Source organism: Staurois parvus, unplaced genomic scaffold (genome assembly GCF_062004578.1).
Source record: "Staurois parvus isolate SC_StPar_1 unplaced genomic scaffold, SC_StPar_1.0 ptg000077l, whole genome shotgun sequence".
NCBI classification, from domain to species: Eukaryota; Metazoa; Chordata; class Amphibia; order Anura; family Ranidae; genus Staurois; species Staurois parvus.
This window is the reverse complement of record NW_028317873.1, coordinates 2,756,116-2,776,772: the sequence shown is the minus strand read 5'-3', so window position 1 is coordinate 2,776,772 and position 20,657 is coordinate 2,756,116. Positions and strand designations below refer to the sequence as shown.

Here is a 20,657-nt window from a genome sequence, read left to right as displayed (position 1 = left end):
AGCAAAGGTAGGTATTAGTGGTGTACTGAAATGAAAATGTAATTAATGTAGCTGGCGAATTTGCATTAGAGTCTACGAAACATGACTTTGCATGAAAGTCTATGAGATGCGATTTTGCATTGAAGTCACTAAGTGGCGTTTTTGCATTGAAGTCAACGGGGGACGCGCCTATGCATGAAAGTCTATGGGATGCAATTTTGCATTGAAGTCACTAAGGGGCGTTTTTGCGTCAGTTTATGGGACGCAATTTGCATTGATGTCACTAAGGGGTGTTTTTGCATTGAAGCCAATGGGGACGCGACTTTACATGAAAGTCTATGAGACACGATTTTGCATTGAAGTCACTAGGGAGCGTTTTTGCATTGAAGTCAATAAGGACACAACTTTGCATGAAAGCCTATGAGACGTGATTCTGCACTGAAGTCACTAGGGGGCATTTTTGCATTGAAGTCAAGGTGGATGTGACTTTGCATGAAAGTCTATGAGATGCAATTTTGCACTGAAAGCACTAGGGGACGTTTTTGCATTAACGTAAATGGGGACGAGACTTTGCATTGAAGTCAATGGAGACGTAACTTTGCATAGAAGTCTATGAGACGTGACTTTGCATTGAAGTCACTAGGGGGGTGTTTTTGCATTGAAGTCAAGGGGGACACCACTTTGCATGAAAGTCTATGAGACGCGATTTTGCATTGAAGTCACTAAGGGACGTTTTTTGCATTGAATTCAATGGGGACACCACTTTGCATGAAAGTCTATGAGACACGATTTTGCACTGAAGTCACTAGGGGGTGTTTTTGCATTGAAGTCAATTGGGATGCGACTTTGCATGAAACTCTATGAGACGCGATTTTGCATTGAAGTCACCAAGGGGCGTTTTTGCATGCAATTCTATGAGACGAGACTTTGCATGTATCGGCACAATTATCTGCGCCTTTTTTTCCTTTCGGTAAAATGCTGATAACACTATTTTCGGCCACCGATATATCGGTGAATCCCTAGTAAGTATTGGGGAGTTCTGCTTTAATTGAACAAGCTAAAGCTAAAAGCTGATTGGTTACTAAGCACAGCTGCTCCAGATTCTGTCTGTTCCAGTTTTAGTAACTATAGAAGAGAGGATTTACTAGAACAGACAGAATCTAGAGCAGCTGTGCACAGCAAACAGTCAGCTTCTAGGTTCAGATTGTTCATTAGGTGGAACCAGGGGGCGGACTGACCATTTGGAAACTCGGGCACCGCCCAAGGGCCAGGGTCAGTAGGGGGCCCCATGAGATGCCCCTGGTACCTTTTTCATAGGCTTTTTTGAGTTTGGGCAAGGACACAGGTGCCCCATGATCCCCTATTGCCCGGGGGCCCCATGGGTTGTCAGTCTGCCCCTGGGTGGAACTTTACATAAGAAAGATTTAATAGGCTTTAATACAGAGAAGTCACACTACGGCTCTTCAGTATTAAAGTGAAAGAAAAGCCTAACTATAATTGTTCTTAAAAAGGTTTTTCTGCTCCTCCTTCCCACAGCTCTGGCTCCCCTGTGACAGCGAGCCTCTGCTGCAGGGGAGAGGAGGGAGCACAACAGCTGGGCCATGGGAGCAGATGGGCAATGTCATGGCTCCCGGAATTCAGAGCCATTGTCGAGTGCTTCTTTACACAGAGCTGCAGGATCACACAACCAGATCGATGCAGATTACAAAAAGTTTAGTACACAGATTTTTTTTTTTCATACAGATTAGGCAGGATAGGTAGGAGGGAAAATTTTTTAAGAATACTTAAAAACCTTAGCCTTTACTTCCACTTTAAAGTATTCTTACCACCCTGTTCGCAACATACACACGATGTAACCTGCAGCTCAGTGTACAATTTTGACATCTGCCAAGATTTGGCCAGGCCAAACAAGATGGTTGAAGGTCTAATCCTGGAAGAAGACCAGCCAATGATGCCAATGGCCGGCGAGAGAGCTCTTGGTCACTGCATTGCTGTGAAGTGAGTCTATCCTGCTTTAGGACCAGTTCACACTATATGCATTTCAGTTGCTTTTTTTCTGCATCCAAAACGCACAAAAAGTAGGTTATGTGGTTGTTAATGTCATAGTTCACACCAGTGCTTGCAGTTCCAGTGTGTTCCAGTTGCAGAAAAAAAAAATAGAACAGGCTGCATTTTTCCTGCACAGAACTGTACTGTAACACGGTAAAACGCACTGGAATGCACATGTCTCTATATAAATTGACGAAAAAGAGAGGGGAAAAAATCAACTGGAACACATTCAAAACATACCGGAACGTGTCAAAAACACGTAAAAAAATGTGCATGCTGGAACGCATCTGGACTGCATTTCTATAATGTGAACTGATCCTAAAAGGGGAAATATGGCCAAAGCTTTTTTTTTACAAAACAAAGGAGTAAAGCGAGCGCTAATAGATGCTAAAGCAGCTGAAACACTTAAAAGGTATACCATATGCCTTCAAAAATTCTAATATAAAAAGGTAGTGCAGCAAAAAGCTTTTTTTTTGCTTTACTTCTCCTGTGAATCACAGGAGTGCAGTTAGTTCTGCACTCCTGTGACCCGTTTTCAGCTGACAGCGGACTGAAGTCCGCTGTTGGCTGACATCACTCTGCTGGTCCAGGCTGGGGAAAGATCCCGACTTCAAAGTCAGGATCCACCCCAGAGTCTTTAGCGGCACTCAGCGAGCCACTGAGAGCCTGGGCCAGCTGCTCCCTCCCCCTCCACAGCCCAGCGCTCCGGTCAGATCAGTGGTCATGTGATCGCTGAGTTCTCAGACTTAGAGCCGGCAGGGGACAAATTCAGCATCAGGCTGATGCTGCATCCACCTAGGTAAGTATAAATAGAAAAAAAAACCTATCGTATTTTTCGCTCCATAAGACGCACCTGACCATAAGACACGCCTAGGTTTTAGAGGAGAAAAACAAGAAAAAAAAATATTCTGAACCAATGGACTGCGGACACAGTACAGGAGATGACCAGAGACTGCGGACACAGTACAGGAGATGACAAGAGACTGCGGACACAGTACAGGAGATGACCAGAGACTGCGGACACAGTACAGGAGATGACAAGAGACTGCGGACACAGTACAGGAGATGACCAGAGACTGCGGACACAGTACAGGAGATGACAAGAGACTGCGGACACAGTACAGGAGATGACCAGAGACTGCGGACACAGTACAGGGGATGACCAGAGACTGCGGACACAGTACAGGGGATGACCAGAGACTGCGGACACAGTACAGGAGATGACCAGAGACTGCGGACACAGTACAGGAGATGACCAGAGACTGCGGACACAGTACAGGGGATGACCAGAGACTGCTGACACAGTACAGGGGATGACCAGAGACTGCGGACACAGTACAGGGGATGACCAGAGACTGCGGACACAGTAGAGGAGATGACCAGAGACTGCGGACACAGTACAGGGGATGACCAGAGACTGCAGACACAGTACAGGGGATGACCAGAGACTGCGGACACAGTACAGGGGATGACCAGAGACTGCGGACACAGTACAGGGGATGACCAGAGACTGCGGACACAGTACAGGGGATGACCAGAGACTGCGGACACAGTACAGGGGATGACCAGAGACTGCGGACACAGTACAGGGGATGACCAGAGACTGCGGACACAGTACAGGAGATGACCAGAGACTGCGGACACAGTACAGGGGATGACCAGAGACTGCGGACACAGTACAGGGGATGACCAGAGACTGCGGACACAGTACAGGGGATGACCAGAGACTGCGGACACAGTACAGGGGATGACCAGAGACTGCGGACACAGTACAGGGGATGACCAGAGACTGCGGACACAGTACAGGGGATGACCAGAGACTGCGGACACAGTACAGGGGATGACCAGAGACTGCGGACACAGTACAGGGGATGACCAGAGACTGCGGACACAGTACAGGAGATGACCAGAGACTGCGGACACAGTACAGGAGATGACCAGAGACTGCGGACACAGTACAGGAGATGACCAGAGACTGCGGACACAGTACAGGGGATGACCAGAGACTGCGGACACAGTACAGGAGATGACCAGAGACTGCGGACACAGTACAGGGGATGACCAGAGACTGCGGACACAGTACAGGAGATGACCAGAGACTGCGGACACAGTACAGGAGATGACAAGAGACTGCGGACCTTTGGGGAGGGAGGGGGAGCGGGTACCTGAATTTGACAGGTACTCGCTCCCACTTCCGCGGAGTTGTCCTTCCTTCTTCTTCCCGTGGCGGCTTCTTTGACAACCGGGTGCCCACTGCGCATGTACAAGAAGCCCTGCGCTTTGTGAATGGCCCGGAGCCTTCTGTCATGTGTCCCAGAAGACGCCGGACCATTCACAAAGCGCAGCGCTTCTCGCGCATGCGCAGTGGGCACCCGGCTGTCACAAAGCCGCCGCGGGAAGACTGCAGCGCTGGAGCGAGGAACAGGTAAGGTCCTGCAGGAGAGAAGAGCTGAGCGGCCGGCCCGATATTCCGACATGGTGGCGGTAGAAATACCATACCAGCCGCTTTACATTCGCTCCATAAGACACACTGATATTTTCTCCCCTTTTTTTTGAGGGAAAAAAGTGCGTCTTATGGAGCAAAAAAATACGGTACTTCTCTTTAACCGTTTTCCATCCGGCCCATGTACATAAACAGGAGCAGTGCAGGGGCGGGTTGCCGTTCATAAACGGCGCTTGCCATTTTAGCCTGTGCGTGCTCCCTGGGAGCGTGCGGCACCGCGATCCGATCCAATTGCTGTACGGGACCTCTGTGTGAGGTCCCGATCATGTGATCACTGATTGGCCAATTAGTTATCACATGAATAGTAGTAAGCAAGATGTCACTTCTGAGATACTGGAGAGGAGAGACGGTAATCAGCTTTCCACGGAGGGGACATGTACACTGATCATCAGAGCACTGATGATCAGTGTAGCCGCAGCATTGCCACCTGTCAGTGTCCATTGTGTCAGTGCTCATCAGTGCCTCGTGCCAGTGCCACATATCAGTGCTACCAGTGCACATCAATGCCACATATCAGTGCTACCAGTGCACATCAATGCCACATATCAGTGCTACCAGTGCACATCAATGCCACATATCAGTGCTACCAGTGCACATCAATGCCACATATCAGTGCTACCCGTGCACATCAATGCCACATATCAGTGCTACCAGTGCACATCAATGCCACATATCAGTGCTACCAGTGCACATCAATGCCACATATCAGTGCCATTCAGTGCCGCCTATCAGTGCCAGTCAGTGCCGCCTATCAGTTGGCAAAACCAACTGCATGTCTAAATGAAGCCTAATACAAGCTCATGTTCATTAAAGTGAGCCTAGAGCTCCGTCAGTGCTGCCTATCAGTGCCACCTATCAGTGCCAGTCAGTGCTGCCTATAAGTCCCATATATCAGTGCCATGTATCAGTGCTGCCTTTCAGTGCCCATCAGTGGTGATACCTGTCAATGCCCATCAGTGCCACCTACCAGTGCCTCCTCATCAGTGTCCATCAGTGCCACCTATCAGTGTCAGTCAGTGCAGCCTATCAGTGCCCATCACTGCAGCCTCATTAGCGCACATCAGTGAAGGAGAAAAATCACTTATTTACAAAATGTTATAACAAAAACTAAGAAAAAAAATTTTTTTTTTCAAAAATTTCAGTGGGTTTTGGTTTAAGAAAAAATAAAAATCCCCGAGGTGATTAAATACCACCAAAAGAAAGCTGTATCTGTCACAAAAGAATGATAAAAATGTCATATGGGTACAGTGTTGCATGACCACGCAATTGTCATTCAAAGTGTGACAGCGCTGGAAGCTGCAAATTGTCCAGGGCAGGAAGGGGGTATAAGTGCCCTGTAGGCAGGGAGGGGGTAGAAGTGCCCTGTAGGCAGGAAGGGGGTATAAGTGCCCTGTAGGCAGGGAGGGGGTATAAGTGCCCTGTAGGCAGGGAGGGGGTAGAAGTGCCCTGTAGGCAGGGAGGGGGTAGAAGTGCCCTGTAGGCAGGGAGGGGGTAGAAGTGCCCTGTAGGCAGGGAGGGGGTAGAAGTGCCCTGTAGGCAGGGAGGGGGTATAAGCGCCCTGTAGGCAGGGAGGGGGTATAAGCGCCCTGTAGGCAGGGAGGGGGTATAAGCGCCCTGTAGGCAGGGAGGGGGTATAAGCGCCCTGTAGGCAGGGAGGGGGTATAAGCGCCCTGTAGGCAGGGAGGGGGTATAAGCGCCCTGTAGGCAGGGAGGGGGTATAAGCGTCCTGTAGGCAGGGAGGGGGTATAAGCGCCCCGTAGGCAGGGAGGGGGTATAAGCGCCCCGTAGGCAGGGAGGGGGTATAAGTGCCCCGTAGGCAGGGAGGGGGTATAAGTGCCCTGTAGGTGAGGGGATAAAAAAAAAAAGAAAAGCAAAAACAACAAACATTGACATCCCACCCCCATTGTAAACACGTGACGTTTCTAGCGCTTGTGTCTGGTTGGATCAGATCCTCCTGATAGGTTCAGAGGCGCACAGCGCTGACAGAACAGATTGTTTACAAGGATGACGTCACAAGGATGCATTCCATGTACACGAACCGAAAGCACAGCGATCCGCTGCCATGTAAACCCGCCGCCCGCTCTGTCAGCCGTTCCATTACACGGCACCATAGTCCATCACACACGTCACGATATAATAGCAATGAAGACTTGGCTTACTTACTGCTTTCCAGAAATCCGAATTGACAGATGTCACCGCAGAAAAATCGAAAAGCTGTCAGAGCCAGAGCGGCCCGCCCTCTGCTCAGCCATTGGTTGAAATCCGCAGCCAATGACAGAGCGCGCTGCTCGTCTGGGAACGTTTTCGTCTGTCTTCCCCTCAGGCATGCAGGGATCCCTTGTCCACGTGCACGCGCCTCAGCGCGCCCCTGTGTGATTAGTTTTGTACTCCGCACGCTCCTGCCCTCCTGAGGCGAGAAATGTTTCTAGTCACAACACACCCAGCGGTACCTCACTTGGACGGACTGCCACTCATTTGAAACGACAGTTATCACCCAGCTGGTATTTCATCGGTCAGTCTGGTAGAAAGCTCTCACAGCACATGCAGATAAAAAAACTGGTCTACTATCAGGGGCGGACTGACCATTTGGAAACTCGAGCACTGCCTGAGGGCCCGGGGTCAGTAGGGGGCCCCATGAGATGCCCCTGGTACCTTTTTCATAGGCTTTTTTGAGTTTGGGCAAGGACACAGGGGCCCCATGATCCCCTATTGCCCGGGGGCCCCATGAGTTGTCAGTCCGCCCCTGTCTACTACGCTGGTGCAGCGGGTCCTGGTTCCTCCATATGCACAATGACCGGCCTCATGTGGGGGGAGTATGCAGGCAGTTCCTGGAGGATGAAGGAATTAATACCATCAGGGGCGGACTAACCATTCGGGCACTGCCCGAGGGCCCAGGGTCAGCAGGGGGCCCCATGAGATGCCCCTGGTACCTTTCATAGGCTTTTTTGAGTGTGGGCGAGGACACAGGGGCCCCATGATCCCCTATTGTCCGGGGGCCCCATGAGTTGTCAGTCCGCCCCTGGATACCATTGAATGGCCCCCACGCTCTCCTGACCTAAATTCAATAGAACACCTTTGGGATGTCTTGTTTCGGTCCGTCCGATGCTGCCAGGTTGCACCTCAGACTGTCCTTGAGCTCAGTGATGCCCTGGTCCAGATCTGGGAGGAAATCCCCCAGGACACCATCCGTGGTCTCATTAGGAACCTCTCCCGACGTCAGGCATGCATACAAGCACGTGGGGACCACACAGACTACTGAGGACCATTCTGAGTTGCTGCAATGACATTTCACCAACATGGACTCGCCTGCTGTATCATTGTTTCACTTTGATTTTCGGGGTGTCTGAATTCAGTCCTCTGTAGGTCGATCATTTTCATTTCCATCAAACGATGGGGCGTCCTTGCGTTCCTAACACATTACCCCGTCCATATCAGTATAGAGATCCAGCAGATTTTTTTAACCATTGAGATCTGATGTGTTCTCAAAGTGTTCCTTTAATTTTTTCAGCAGTCTTATCTATCCATCCATCCATCCATCCATCCATCTATCTATCAATCATAGTTGCCAACTGTCACAAATTGTCTGGGACAGTCACAGATTTTAACCACATGCCGCCCAGCCACTGTATAAATACGGTGGCACGGCTGGGCAAAAGTGCGTGTTTTTAAAACAGGTAGGGGGCGCGCGCGAGGCGCGCGGCCGCCCTACCTGTCCCGCCGATCACAGCCGCGGATGTCAGTCGCCGGGTCACAGCCGGTCGTTACCGGCTATGTCCTGGCAATCGGCGGCAATCACTGACAGAGAGCAGGGCTGCAGTAGCTGTGCTTTCTGTCAGTTCCCTGACAGCTCCAGGACACGCTGATCGGGACAGAAGAGTTTCTCTCTCCCGATCAGCGATGTTCCCTGCAGTACACCCCCCCGCCCCCTAGTAAAACACTCCCCCTCACACAGTTAACCCTTTCACTGAATAATACATTTAACCCCTTCCTCCCCAGTGCCATTAGTACAGTGTCAGTGTTTTTTTTTTGCACTGAGCACTGTATTGGTGTCACTGGGGATATCAGTGATCCCAAGTCAGTACCCCCCCAATGTCAGAATGTCCGCTGCAGTCCCGCCATAAGTCGCTGATCACCGCCATTATTAGTATAAAAAAAAAAACAAAATCCCAGTATCTTTCCCGCCATTTGTAAACGCTATAACTTTCATGTAAACCAATTAATTTACACGTATTGTTTTTTTTTTTTTAGCAAAGACGTCGCAAAATGCATTTTGGCAGAAATTTATGACTAAATTTGATTTTTAAATTTTTTTTTACTGGACATGTTTTATAGCAAAAAGTCCAAAATATTGTTTTTTTTTCCTCAAAATTGTCAGACTTTTTTTTTATAGCGCAAAAAATAAAAACCGCACAGGCGATCAAAGCCCAATTTGTGTGAAAAAAAGGACATAATTTTCATTTATGTACCGTATTGCATGACCGCGCAATTGTCCGTTAAACTAGCGCAGCGCTGTATAGCAAAAAAATGGCGTAAATTGCAGTATCTATACCATAGTTTGTAGACGCTATAACTTTCATACAAAGCAATCAATATACACCTATTGGGATTTTTTCTACCAAAAACATGGAGCAGAATACATTTTGGCCTAAATTTATAACCAACTTTGAGTTTACTATATATTTTTTATAGCTGAAAGTAAAAAATATTGTTTTTCTTCAAAATGTTTGGCCTTTTTTTGTTTATAGCGTGAAAAATAAAAAAGCGCACAGATGATCAAATACCACCGAAAGAAAGCTCTATTTGTGTGAAAAAAAGGACGTAAATTTCGTTTGGGTGCAGCATTGCATGACCGCGTAATTATCAGTTGAATTAGTGCAGCGCCGAGGAGCAAAAAGAGGCGTGGTCAGGAAGGGGGGTAAATCCTCTGGAGGTCAAGTGGTTAAAGTGTTGTACCGACATATCCTAGACCCGGCCATATCCCCAAATTCAAAACGGCTCATGGACAGGAAGTGCTACACTGGCATTCATATGATTGTCCGTGGCTGGCCACTACAACTGTTGGGCTTTGTGCCACGGGTGCCCTCGTGTCACTTCGGTGCTTGTTTAGTAGTGATGAGGTGTGCTGCTGGGCAGCACATGAAGACGGACATGGTGGGGACAGATCCCTCCCCCAGCTCCTCCTCTGACAGCTGTTCAGGTGCTTTCACAAGTACTCTGGGCGGTGCTTTGTTCTACAGTTGTTTAAGTGGGAGAGAGAGGGTGCTGCTGGCCTCAGAAAGTTTAGATAGAAGAAAAAAAAGTGCTATTAGCTGACAAAGATGACGTCTCATTTTTCATGCAGCACTGTCCTGTGAGAAATTGGGCAGTGCAGTCTTAAACCCATTTTCTCACAGTCACTGCTTGCTGGCGCCATCATTAAGGTCCCTTTCACATGGCGAGTCCAGTCAGGTCCACCTGTCAATTTTTCAGACGGATCTGATCATTTGGTCCTTTCACTGAGGCGGGTGTAAATAGATCAGCACACCAGAACAGGTATTGGACAGCAGCTTCCCTGTGCCGCTCTGCACATGGAGGAAACCACTTCTGTACCATAGCCTGTGCCCTCCTGACTCCCCTGTCCTCTGCCCTGCTGATACACCAACCACTACCCTGCCGACCTCTGTCCTTCACCCTTCTAATGCCCACATACTACTGACCTCTGTACACTGCCTTACATACTACAGACCTCTGGAAGCTGATCTACATACTACTGATCTCTGTACACTGCCCTACATACTACTGACCTCTGTACACTGCTCTACATACTACTGACCTCTGTACACTGCTCTACATACTACTGACCTCTGTACACTGCTCTACATACTACGTACCTCTGTACACTGCTCTACATACTAATGACCTCTGTACACTGCTCTACATATTTATGACCTCTGTACACTGCTCTACATACTAATGACCTCTGTACACTGCACTATATATTACTGACCTCTGTACACTGCTCTACATACTAACGACATCTGTACACTGCTCTACATACTAATGACCTCTGTACACTGCTCTACATACTACGGACCTCTGTACACTGCACTATATATTACTGACCTCTGTACACTGCTCTACATACTAACGACATCTGTACACTGCTCTACATACTAACGACTTCTGTACACTGCTCTACATACTACGGACCTCTGTACACTGCACTATATATTACTGACCTCTGTACACTGCTCTACATACTAACGACTTCTGTACACTGCTCTACATACTACGGACCTCTGTACACTGCCCTGCATACTACAGACCTCTGTACACTGCCTTGCATACTACAGACCTCTGTACACTGCCCTGCATACTACAGACCTCTGTACACTGCCCTGCATACTACAGACCTCTGTACACTGCCCTGCATACTACAGACCTCTGTACACTGCCCTGCATACTACAGACACAGACCTCTGTACACTGCCCTACATACTACCAACCTCTGTACACTGCCCTACATACTACCAACCTATGTACACTGCCCTGCATACTACCGACCTATGCACACTGCCCTGCATACTACCGACCTCTGTATACTGCCCTACATACTACCGACCTCTGTACACTGCCCTACATCCTATTAGCTGCATGGCTGAAGACCTGGTGTAAGAGGGAAGGATTTGGGTTTCTAGAGCACTGGGCTGACTTCTCATTGGGGTGCAACCTATATGCTAGAGATGGTTTGCACCTAAATGGAAGGGGGTCTGCTGTGCTGGGGGAGAGGATTATGGGATGGCTGGAGAAGTATTTAAACTAGGATCGGGGGGGGGGGGGGAATTAGACGGGGTAGACAGATCAGACAGGAGTCAGTCCGTATTGCTGGGTGGAATGGGGAAAGATAGGGGGAGGGCTATGGCAGATGATAAGAAGGTTCCCATGTTACAAGCAACCAGTGGAATTGGTACCATTTGTATGAAAATAAAAAATATGCAAAATATGTGTGAACAAGGTGCGAACGAATTAAAGTGTTCACCAATGCCAGAAGTCAACAAAATAGGTGAGTTGGAAGCTTTGGCGCATGAAGAGAACTAGGATTTAATTGGTATTGCTGAATCTTGGCTTCATTCTTCACATAACTGGGCCATTAATATTCCTGGCTATGCTCTCTTTCGGAGAGACAGGGTAAATAGGAAAGGTGGTGGTGTTTGTCTCTATGTGAGAAGTGATCTCAGAGCGAGTGTGAAAGAGGACCTAGTTGGTGAAGAGTGTGATGAAGCTGAAGTATTATGAGTGGAACTACACATGGGGGTGCGTACTACAAAGGTAATCATTGGAGTTTGTTATAGGCCTCCCAGTGTTAATGAGGAGGTGGAGACTCAGCTCCTTGCACAGATCGAAAGGGCTGGGACAGTGATAATAATGGAGGATTTTAACTACCCGGAAATTGACTAGAGTAATGGTACTGCAGGAACAGTTAAAGGGCAAAAGATTTTAAACCTGCTACAGGACAATTTTATGGTACAGTTCATAGAAGCCCTTACTAGGAATGATGCTCTGCTGGACCTGGTCATCTCAAACCATGCAGAGCTTATTACGAATGTCCATATAAAAAAACATCTGGGTAGCAGTGACTGTCAGGAATGGACTTGCCAATAATGGTGGGACTCACCTGCCTTGTGGGCTGCAGTACCAGGGCTGGCCAGCGGGTGCTCTCAGCAATCAGAGACTCAACCCTGCAGTCAGCCAAACACCTGAAGCTGATTACGGAGGTTTATTTAAGGGATGGCCAGACCTGCAGTCTGTGCCTTGGTGTGTGTTTTTCCATGGGCCCCTGTACCTTGTAACCTGCATTCCTGTTCCTGTTCCTGCCTGACTTGTTGCCGACCCTGCCTGATCCTGACCTCTGCTGACTTCTCCTGTTTGATCCCTGGCTTGTGACCCTGACCATTCTCTCCGCCTGCTCCTCCTGTACCTACCTGCCCAATAGTTATTGACCCAGCCTGCCTGACTACGTTGTGCTCTATATGTGTATGTACCTGTGTATCTTTATCAGTTTAGGTTTGGGTTTGTTTCACCTTGTTGTATGTATTTGTGTTAGCTTGGGGTTTGGTGCACTGCGTTTATGTTTGTATTGTTAGTCTTAATAAATTGTCTTATTTATACCATATCTGAAGCCTGCATTTCCCTGTGTCAGTCCACACATCTCTGGTCACACCCGCATCCCTGACAGTGACCATAACATGATTTCATTTATTGTTAGCTGTAAACAGCGAGCACATACGGGAAAAATAAAAATGCTCAATTTTAAGAGAGCTAATTTTCCAAGGCTGGGAGCTGCTCTCCAAGACTTAGACTGGGAGGGAATATTGGCATCAATGAACACAACACAGAAATGGGAGTTCTTCAAAAAGACTGTATGTGAACACACTGCAAAATATATTCCCATGGGCAACAAGTTTAAAAGGCTAAAAAATCAAATCTATGTGGCTTACGGCCAAAGTTAAAAAAGCTATAGATAAGAAAAGAGCTTTTATTAAGTATAAAAATGAAGGAACACTATCATTGTTTAAACATTAGAAAGAATATAACAGAATATGCAAAAAAGAAATAAAGGCTGCAAAAATTGAAAATGAACAACAGATTGCAAAAGATAGCAGGACAAACCCCCAAAAATTCCTAAAATTTATTAATAGTAAAAAGGTTCGGTCTGATCATGTAGGCCCTTTACAAAATAATCTAGAGTGGGTGACTGGGGACAAAGAGAAGACAAATTTATTAAATACCTTCTTCAGCTCTGTGTATACAAAGGAGCATGGGGGAGCTCTTGTCCATAATGGGCATGGTATTGACACAGCTCCAAATGATCCACATTGGCTCACAATTGATATGATCCTTTTAAATACCTTTTGTCATCAGCAGTTAAAGCAGTCTTGTGACTTCAGCAGAGCACTGGTTAAGGCTTGTAGGAGGAGTTTTATTTCTGCTCTAGGAGGATGTAAAACCCCTGACCCTCTGTCTGGACAGTGCTGATTGGTCCTGTGCTGATCACATGCATTCTCCCAAGAAAAAAAAAAAACCTCTCCAGCAATACACACCAAACTGAGCATATGCATGTGACTACAGGTTCAGTCTGTCCTATCGGGTGGACATTTAAACAAGAGGAGGGGCAGAGAAAACAGGACTAAACAGCCATTTTACACAATGTGGAAGATTAACTACTTAGGATTTTACAGTGAGTATACCAAGCATGCTTTACTACATATACAGACTGATTTTACTGTTGTGGGTTTAGTAACACTTTAAGATAGAAAAAGGAATGGATAAAGCTCTTGTCTTTTTTTGCAAGGGACTTTTTTTTTGTGCCTTTCACCGTTTGGAGCCTTCCCGTCCTGCAGACACATTTGAATTGGTAGGAAAAATCTCCTCTCCGACATCTGTCTTTGAAACAAGTGCACCCATTGAAAGATTTTCTCTCTATTTATATTCTGTGACAATTTAAAAAATAACATGTTCTCTCATTTCCATTCTTGGGATACGCGTTCCTGAGCAGCATCCGTGACAGGAGGGATGTTTTTCTGTGTCTGGCCCTAGTGTATACTAGCACACCAGCAGCAGCTGGCTATCCCCCAAAGACCCTGCTCTCCACAGAGACGTCTCATTCCTAATGCCTGTCAACTTCCCACATTTGTGAGTGCACAACACGTTTTTGTTCTACTCACCAGCAAAAGACATGACTATGCTATGAGACTATTGGCGCCACTCTCTTCCTTTTTCCTTTCATAAAGATTCCACCTAACGTAGAAAAGAGAAAGGTTTTCTAAGATACTTGTGACCGAGGCATTTCAGCGAGAATGTGGATGAACGCAGTTCCGCCACCTCCAGCACTGAATGTATGTAATGGCAAGGGGTGCTGGAGGGTATATTAACCACATGCCGCCCAGCCACTGTATAAATACGGCGGCAGGGCGGCACGGCTGGGCAAAACCACGTTTTAAAACGTGCGATTTGTAAACAGGTAGGGGGCGCTCGCGAGGCGTGCCGCCGCCCTACCTGTCCCGCCGATCACAGCCGCGGATGTCAGTCGCCAGGTCACAGCCGGTCGTTACCGGCTATGTCCCAGCGATCGGCGGCAATCACTGACAGAGAGCAGGGCTGCAGTAGCTGTGCTTTCTGTCAATTCCCTGACAGCTCCAGGACACGCTGATCAGGACAGAAGAGTTTCTCTCTCCCGATCAGCGGTGTTCCCTGCAGTACACACCCCCGCCCCCTAGTAAAACACTCCCCTCACACAGTTAACCCTTTCCCTGAAAAATAAACTTAACCCCTTCCTCCCCAGTGCCATTAGTACAGTGTCAGTGTTTTTTTTTTTGCACTGATCACTGTATTGGTGTCACTGGGGATGTTAGTGACCTCAAGTCAGTTCCCTCCCAGTGTCAGAATGTCCGCCGCAGTCCCGCAGTCCCACCATAAGTCGCTGATCGCCACCATAAGTCACTGATCGCTGCCATAAGTCGCTGATCGCCGCCATTATTAGTATAAAAAAACCCTAAAAATCCCAGTATCTTTCCTGCCATTTGTAAACTCTATAACTTTCACATAAACCAATTAATTTACACGTATTGGGTTTTTTTTAGCAAAGACATGTCGCAGAATACATTTTGGCAGAAATTTATGACTAAATTTGATTTTTAAATTTTTTTTACTGGACATGTTTTATAGCAAGAAGTCCAAAATATTGTTTTTTTTCCGCAAAATTGTCAGCCTTTTTTTTTATAGCGCAAAAAATAAAAACCGCACAGGCGATCAAATACCACGCTCAATTTGTGGGGAAAAAAAAGATGTAAATTTCATTTATGTACCGTATTGCATGACCGCGCAATTGTCCGTTAAACTAGCGCAGCGCTGTATAGCAAAAAAATGGCGTAAATTGCAGTATCTATACCATAGTTTGTAGACGCTATAACACAAAGCAATCAATATACACTTATTAGGATTTTTTTTAAACTAAAACATGGAGCAGAATACATTTTGGCCTAAATTTATAACTAACTTTGAGTTTACTATATATTTTTTATAGCTGAAAATAAAGAATATTGTTTTTCTTCAACATTTTTGGCCTTTTTTTGTTTATAGTGTGAAAAATAAAAAGCGCACAGGTGATCAAATACCACCAAAAGAAAGCTCTATTTGTGTGAAAAAAGGACATAAATTTCGTTTGGGTGCAGCATTGCATGACCGCGCAATTATCAGTTGAATTAGTGCAGCGCCGAGTAGCAAAAAGAGGCCTGGTCATTAAGGGGGGTAAATCCTCTGGAAGGCAAGTGGTTAATGGTGGCTGCTGGGCGCTCTATTGTCACTGGGGGTGTAAGGGAATTGCCATGACACGGCTGGCGAAGAGACATGCGCATGCACACAAAAATGTGCAGTCAGCACTGTGAAGATTGGCGCCAGACGGACTATTTAAAAGGTGCCTCCTCCTGTGCTGAGTGCTGACTGGTCTTCAGCTGTTCCCCGTTTCCTGCTCGTTCCTGTGTGATTTCCTTGTTGCTGACCCGGCTTGTTCCTGACCTGACTCTGATTACTCTCCTGCTTGATACTGGTTCCTGACTTCGGCTCTGCTCCTGACTTTGGCTTGCTTCTGATTTGGTACCTCGCTGTCCGCCCGTTGATGACCCTGGCTATTCCTTTGACACTGCTCCTGTCTCCCACCCCCACTTCCTGCCTTGTTCTGGTGCACACCTTGCATTCTACCATATTAGCTCTGCATATTACTACTCTGCCTGAATCAGAGGTTCATCAGTCTTCCCAGGTCACCAACTGCAAGAGCTGCAAACATCATCTACTGGCGCTCTTGTCCCCCTGGTCCCTAGACACCCTCTGTTCCACCTCCAGTGGGGTCAGGGCTAGTGACACAAGTGAGGCCGACCTCGTCATTTCAGTCTCCTATCAGGTACGTGACAGGGGGAATCTATTGATGTGGGGGGTTCTATTGTTGCTGGTGGGTTAAATCTTGCTGGATCTACTGTTGAGGTAGGGATATTTTTTTGCTGGGTGCTCGAGGGCCTACTGATGTTGGCCGTTGGGAACTCTATTGTCGCTGGCAGGGGGGGTTTATTTTCAGTGGGGGGGGGGTCTATTGTTGATGGCTGCGGGAAATCTTTTTTGCTGCCTTTCTTGTTATTAACAAATTCCATAAAAATGACTTAGCACTGCCTGTTCTGTATTCCCTAAAAGGGGCAGTGGTGGGGGATAGGTAGGGGAAGGAGACAAGGGATATTGCTCAGAGATGAGAAGGGGGCTGATACAAGGGGTGACTGAGAAAAAAAGCCCTGCTTGTGACAGTTGTTAAAGTCTGTTGTAAGCTGACGAGCATTGATTTACTGGATCAGAGAGGAACAGCATGTTACCCTAAAATGATTGCTAACATCCCTGATGCTTCAACTTCTCCCCAGTGCCCAATAGTCATGCACTGGAAGCCTACTCAGTGCAATTAAGATGAATCCACTGAGCTGCTTCTACAAACATCAGCTTCCTACAATACATCATCTCCTAATATATCTTCAATTCTCCCCACCACCACCAGCCTTAGGGCCATCTGCTCATTCTCTGAACAATCCAGAGATCAAAATGTGATTGCAGGAGTGGGAACCTGGCCTAAGGGCCGGTTCACACCATGGAAACGCAGTCTAGATGAATTCCGGATGCGTTTCTACATGCACATTGACGCATTTTTGATGCATTGCTGATGTGTTTCTGATGCTTTCCGGTTCACTTTTTTCCCCTCTCTTTTTCTTCAATTTGAATAGGGACATGGGCATTGCAGTGCGTTTTTGATAAATTAATTAAGATGTTAACCGCGCTCTAGTATTCATATAATAAATAAATCAAAAGTGCTATGTGCTTATAAATAAATAAAATATAAAAAATAAATAGTGTATCTTGATTGTGATTTTTGTGAAATATTTTTTAAAATTGATATTCAGCGTAACTTCTTTATACAAAATAATTCATATTATATTATTATATCTCAAAATGTGCAATGCTTCGATAATGTGCAACTTGTGATTTGATGAAAAAATATAAAAAGTGAATAAAAAGTGATAAATCAAAATAAGAAATATATAAATATATAATAAACAAATTAATGGAAGAATTCATATATAGATAATAAATAATAAAAAGTCTCTAAATAGACGACAATTGTAGCCCGCTATGCACAATGGATGTCCGACTTGGATGGATAAACTCTCCTTCTATATGAAGATCTGATCTTAGCTGTGATGTTGCAAGCCTGTATAGCTGCAGGACTGTGAGGGACACTCCCTTCTCTGATCCACTCCCTAGTCCTCTGCCTCTGTACTCCTCGTGTGTAACATGTAAGAAAAGGTATAAAAATATGGTGCCTTATCCCAGGGGTAAAACAGCCTTTTATTGTGCTTCTCTATTGCACTCACATTTTAAAAGTAACAAATACACCTTGTGTATATGTCAAAATCTCCCACAGCTTCTAGCTGAATCAAACGAGCGGTGTGTCAACACACCCTCAGTACTCGCCGTATCTTTGTTAGATTGTGTGATGACGTCACTGCCCCTCCCCAACGCGTTGCGCCACAGGGATTTCGTAGCTTCGTCCGGGGGATGATGTGTCCTTTTGATACCTTTTACCCCTTCCAGTACAGTTCTGTGCAGGAAAAATGCAGCCTGTTCTACTTTTTTTTCCTGCAACTGGAACTCGCTGGAACTGCAAGCACTGATGTGAACTATGACATTGACAACCATATAACCTACTTTCTGTGCATTTTGAATGCAGAAAAAAAGCACACTTAAATGCATGTAGTGTGAACTGACCCTAAAACAACACTACAAATCACGTGTAACTACTGTAAATCTGTACTGTATGTAATAAGGCCTCATGCACACTGGACATTTTTACTGTAAGGTTATGCACTTGGGGGCTAAGAAAAATATTAAATACATTATGTTATATCCCAGTCGCCTTCGAGTGCAGTATGAAGTTTCCTCCTGTTTTTTTTACTCCCCTGCAGATGCAGATGGACGGCTTTCTACTCTGCCGTAGCTACTGGTTTCCTGAAGAAGTCCTGCTCATTGGTTTGCACTACCTTATATTTGGCCTTGGGTCACCTCCATGGGACCCCACTTCCTTTTCTCTGACACTTTTTCTTCTTGGTCTATTACATTGGTGATGATGCTGTTTTTATCTAGTCCTGGATCCAGCTAGAGCAAGCTCTGTGGTTACCAGTATATGCAGTATGGCTGATTTATCCTCATCTCATGAGTGTGGAGGTGGTTCGGGCCATTTCCATCAGATGTCTGGCGGATGACTCAGAATCCTATACTGGAGCTCGTCTATTGATGATCTAACCTCCTTCACTCTTATTTCTTCCCTGAAGAAGTTGATTCGTGGGATTACCCTGTTTTTTTTATTTAACCTAGTTGTTACTAGGGAAGGACTTCAAGTTGTTAAGGGTATTAAACTGACTGGTCAGTTGTTGGGGTTACTGGTCAGTAGGGAGTTTCTACTATTGTTTATGAGTAGTAGGTTTAAGTTTCTATATGACAACCGTAAGCCCCATAGACTCCTGTTGTGGCGGGATTTGGAGTATTTGTGGTTGGTGGGGGGTTATGGAGGCCCCCTTTTTGGGCTGATGGCCTTCTCCCCCCCACTGGCTCTTTCCTTCACTTCCCTTTTTTTGCCCTCTTGCATGGTCTATGGCCCTCCTTCCATTATTTCTTATCTTGGATATTTAATGGAACTTAGAGTGATCTCATGGAATGTCTCAGGTTTGAACCATAAATTTAAGCGGTTCCTAATGTTTAAATTTCTCCAATCTCACAAGCCGCGTATTCTTTTTTTCAAGAAACTCATCTCCTGGGTAGTAAAATTTTATCCCCTCGAAGGGCCTGGGTGCAACAGGCATTTCATGCTACATATTCTAGTTATGCGAGAGGGGTTGCCATACTCTTGAATAAATCCTTATAGTGTACTGTAGTGCAGGTATGTTTAGACCCTGGAGGCAGATTTATTATTTTAATCCTGGAAATTGGTAATGTGAAATATGCTTTTGTCAATGTTTATTTGCCACCGCCTTTCTCTGCTGAGATATTATATAAGATACAGGAACGGTTGGCCCCGATACAGGTCTCTGAGGTGGTTATTGCTGGTGATTTTAATACAATACTTGACATCTCTTTGGACTCCTCGAATCCTAGGAGGACTGTCTGTCTGGATTTGGAGATATGGTCCCAAACCTTTGGTTTGACTGAGCTGTGGAGACTTCAACATCCTGGGGTACGTTACTACTCATGTTTCTCAGCTACTAATAGGTCGGCCTCTAGAATTGATCTGGCATTTGGCTCTCGTTCATTGTCCGGGTCGGTTCAGAAGGTTGCTTACCTACCGGCAAGTATCTCTGATCATTCTCCACTAGAGTTGACATTGAGGTTAGTAGGTGGGAAGCACCCGGGCTGTTGGAGACTGAATCCTAAATGGATTACCAGCACTAGGGTACAGGAGTTATTGTCTGGGTCCTGCTCTCAGTTTTGGGAAATTAATGCTCAGTCTACCTCCCCTCTTTTAGTTTGGGACTCCTTTAAAGCTTATACATGAGGGCAATATATCTCGGCCATTAAAACAGCAAGGAAGAATTTCGCCAGTACCACCTCTGTGTTGGATCTTAATGTTTCTACTATGGTTTCTACATTCGCTGACTCCCCTACTGAGGACAATTATGCTGGGTTGGCTGCGACCTACAGGGAGCTGGGACTTCATTTCACATCCCTGTCCCATGCGGACACAGCCCTTCATGCGGGCAGATTGTTTGAATCTAGTGATAAGAATGGTAAATTGTTGTCAAATTTAGTGGCTGAGTCTCATCAACAGACAGTTATTCCTCGACTTTTTGTCCTCTACGGACGACCTCCTTCTAGAGCATTCTTTGATCCTGCAGGAATTTAGAAGTTACTTTCAGTCTCTTTATAGTCCTCACCCCTCTCCAGATCCCGTGATTTTGGGCGATAGATTGGAGAGACACTCCTTGCCACATTTGTCGGATGACGAGGTGGCTGAACTTGACCAAGATTTCGCTATCTCAGAGATTGAGGCAGCTATTTCTTCATTCCT

At 46.2% G+C, this 20,657-nt stretch overlaps 1 protein-coding gene across 2 annotated transcripts in view; it reads right to left on the bottom strand.

Moving 5' to 3' along the window:
* The window catches only part of TPPP (tubulin polymerization promoting protein), an 83,296-nt gene extending 76,449 nt beyond the window's left edge, over window positions 1-6,847 (bottom strand). Inside the window, exon 1 of one of the 2 annotated variants that reach the window (XM_089669445.1) lies at window positions 6,695-6,847. The gene's annotated coding sequence lies outside the window, so the exon portion shown is untranslated. The remainder of the gene's footprint in view (window positions 1-6,694) is intronic. The other variant, XM_089669446.1, reaches the window with a different exon arrangement.
* Between the last annotated feature and the right edge of the window lie 13,810 nt (window positions 6,848-20,657).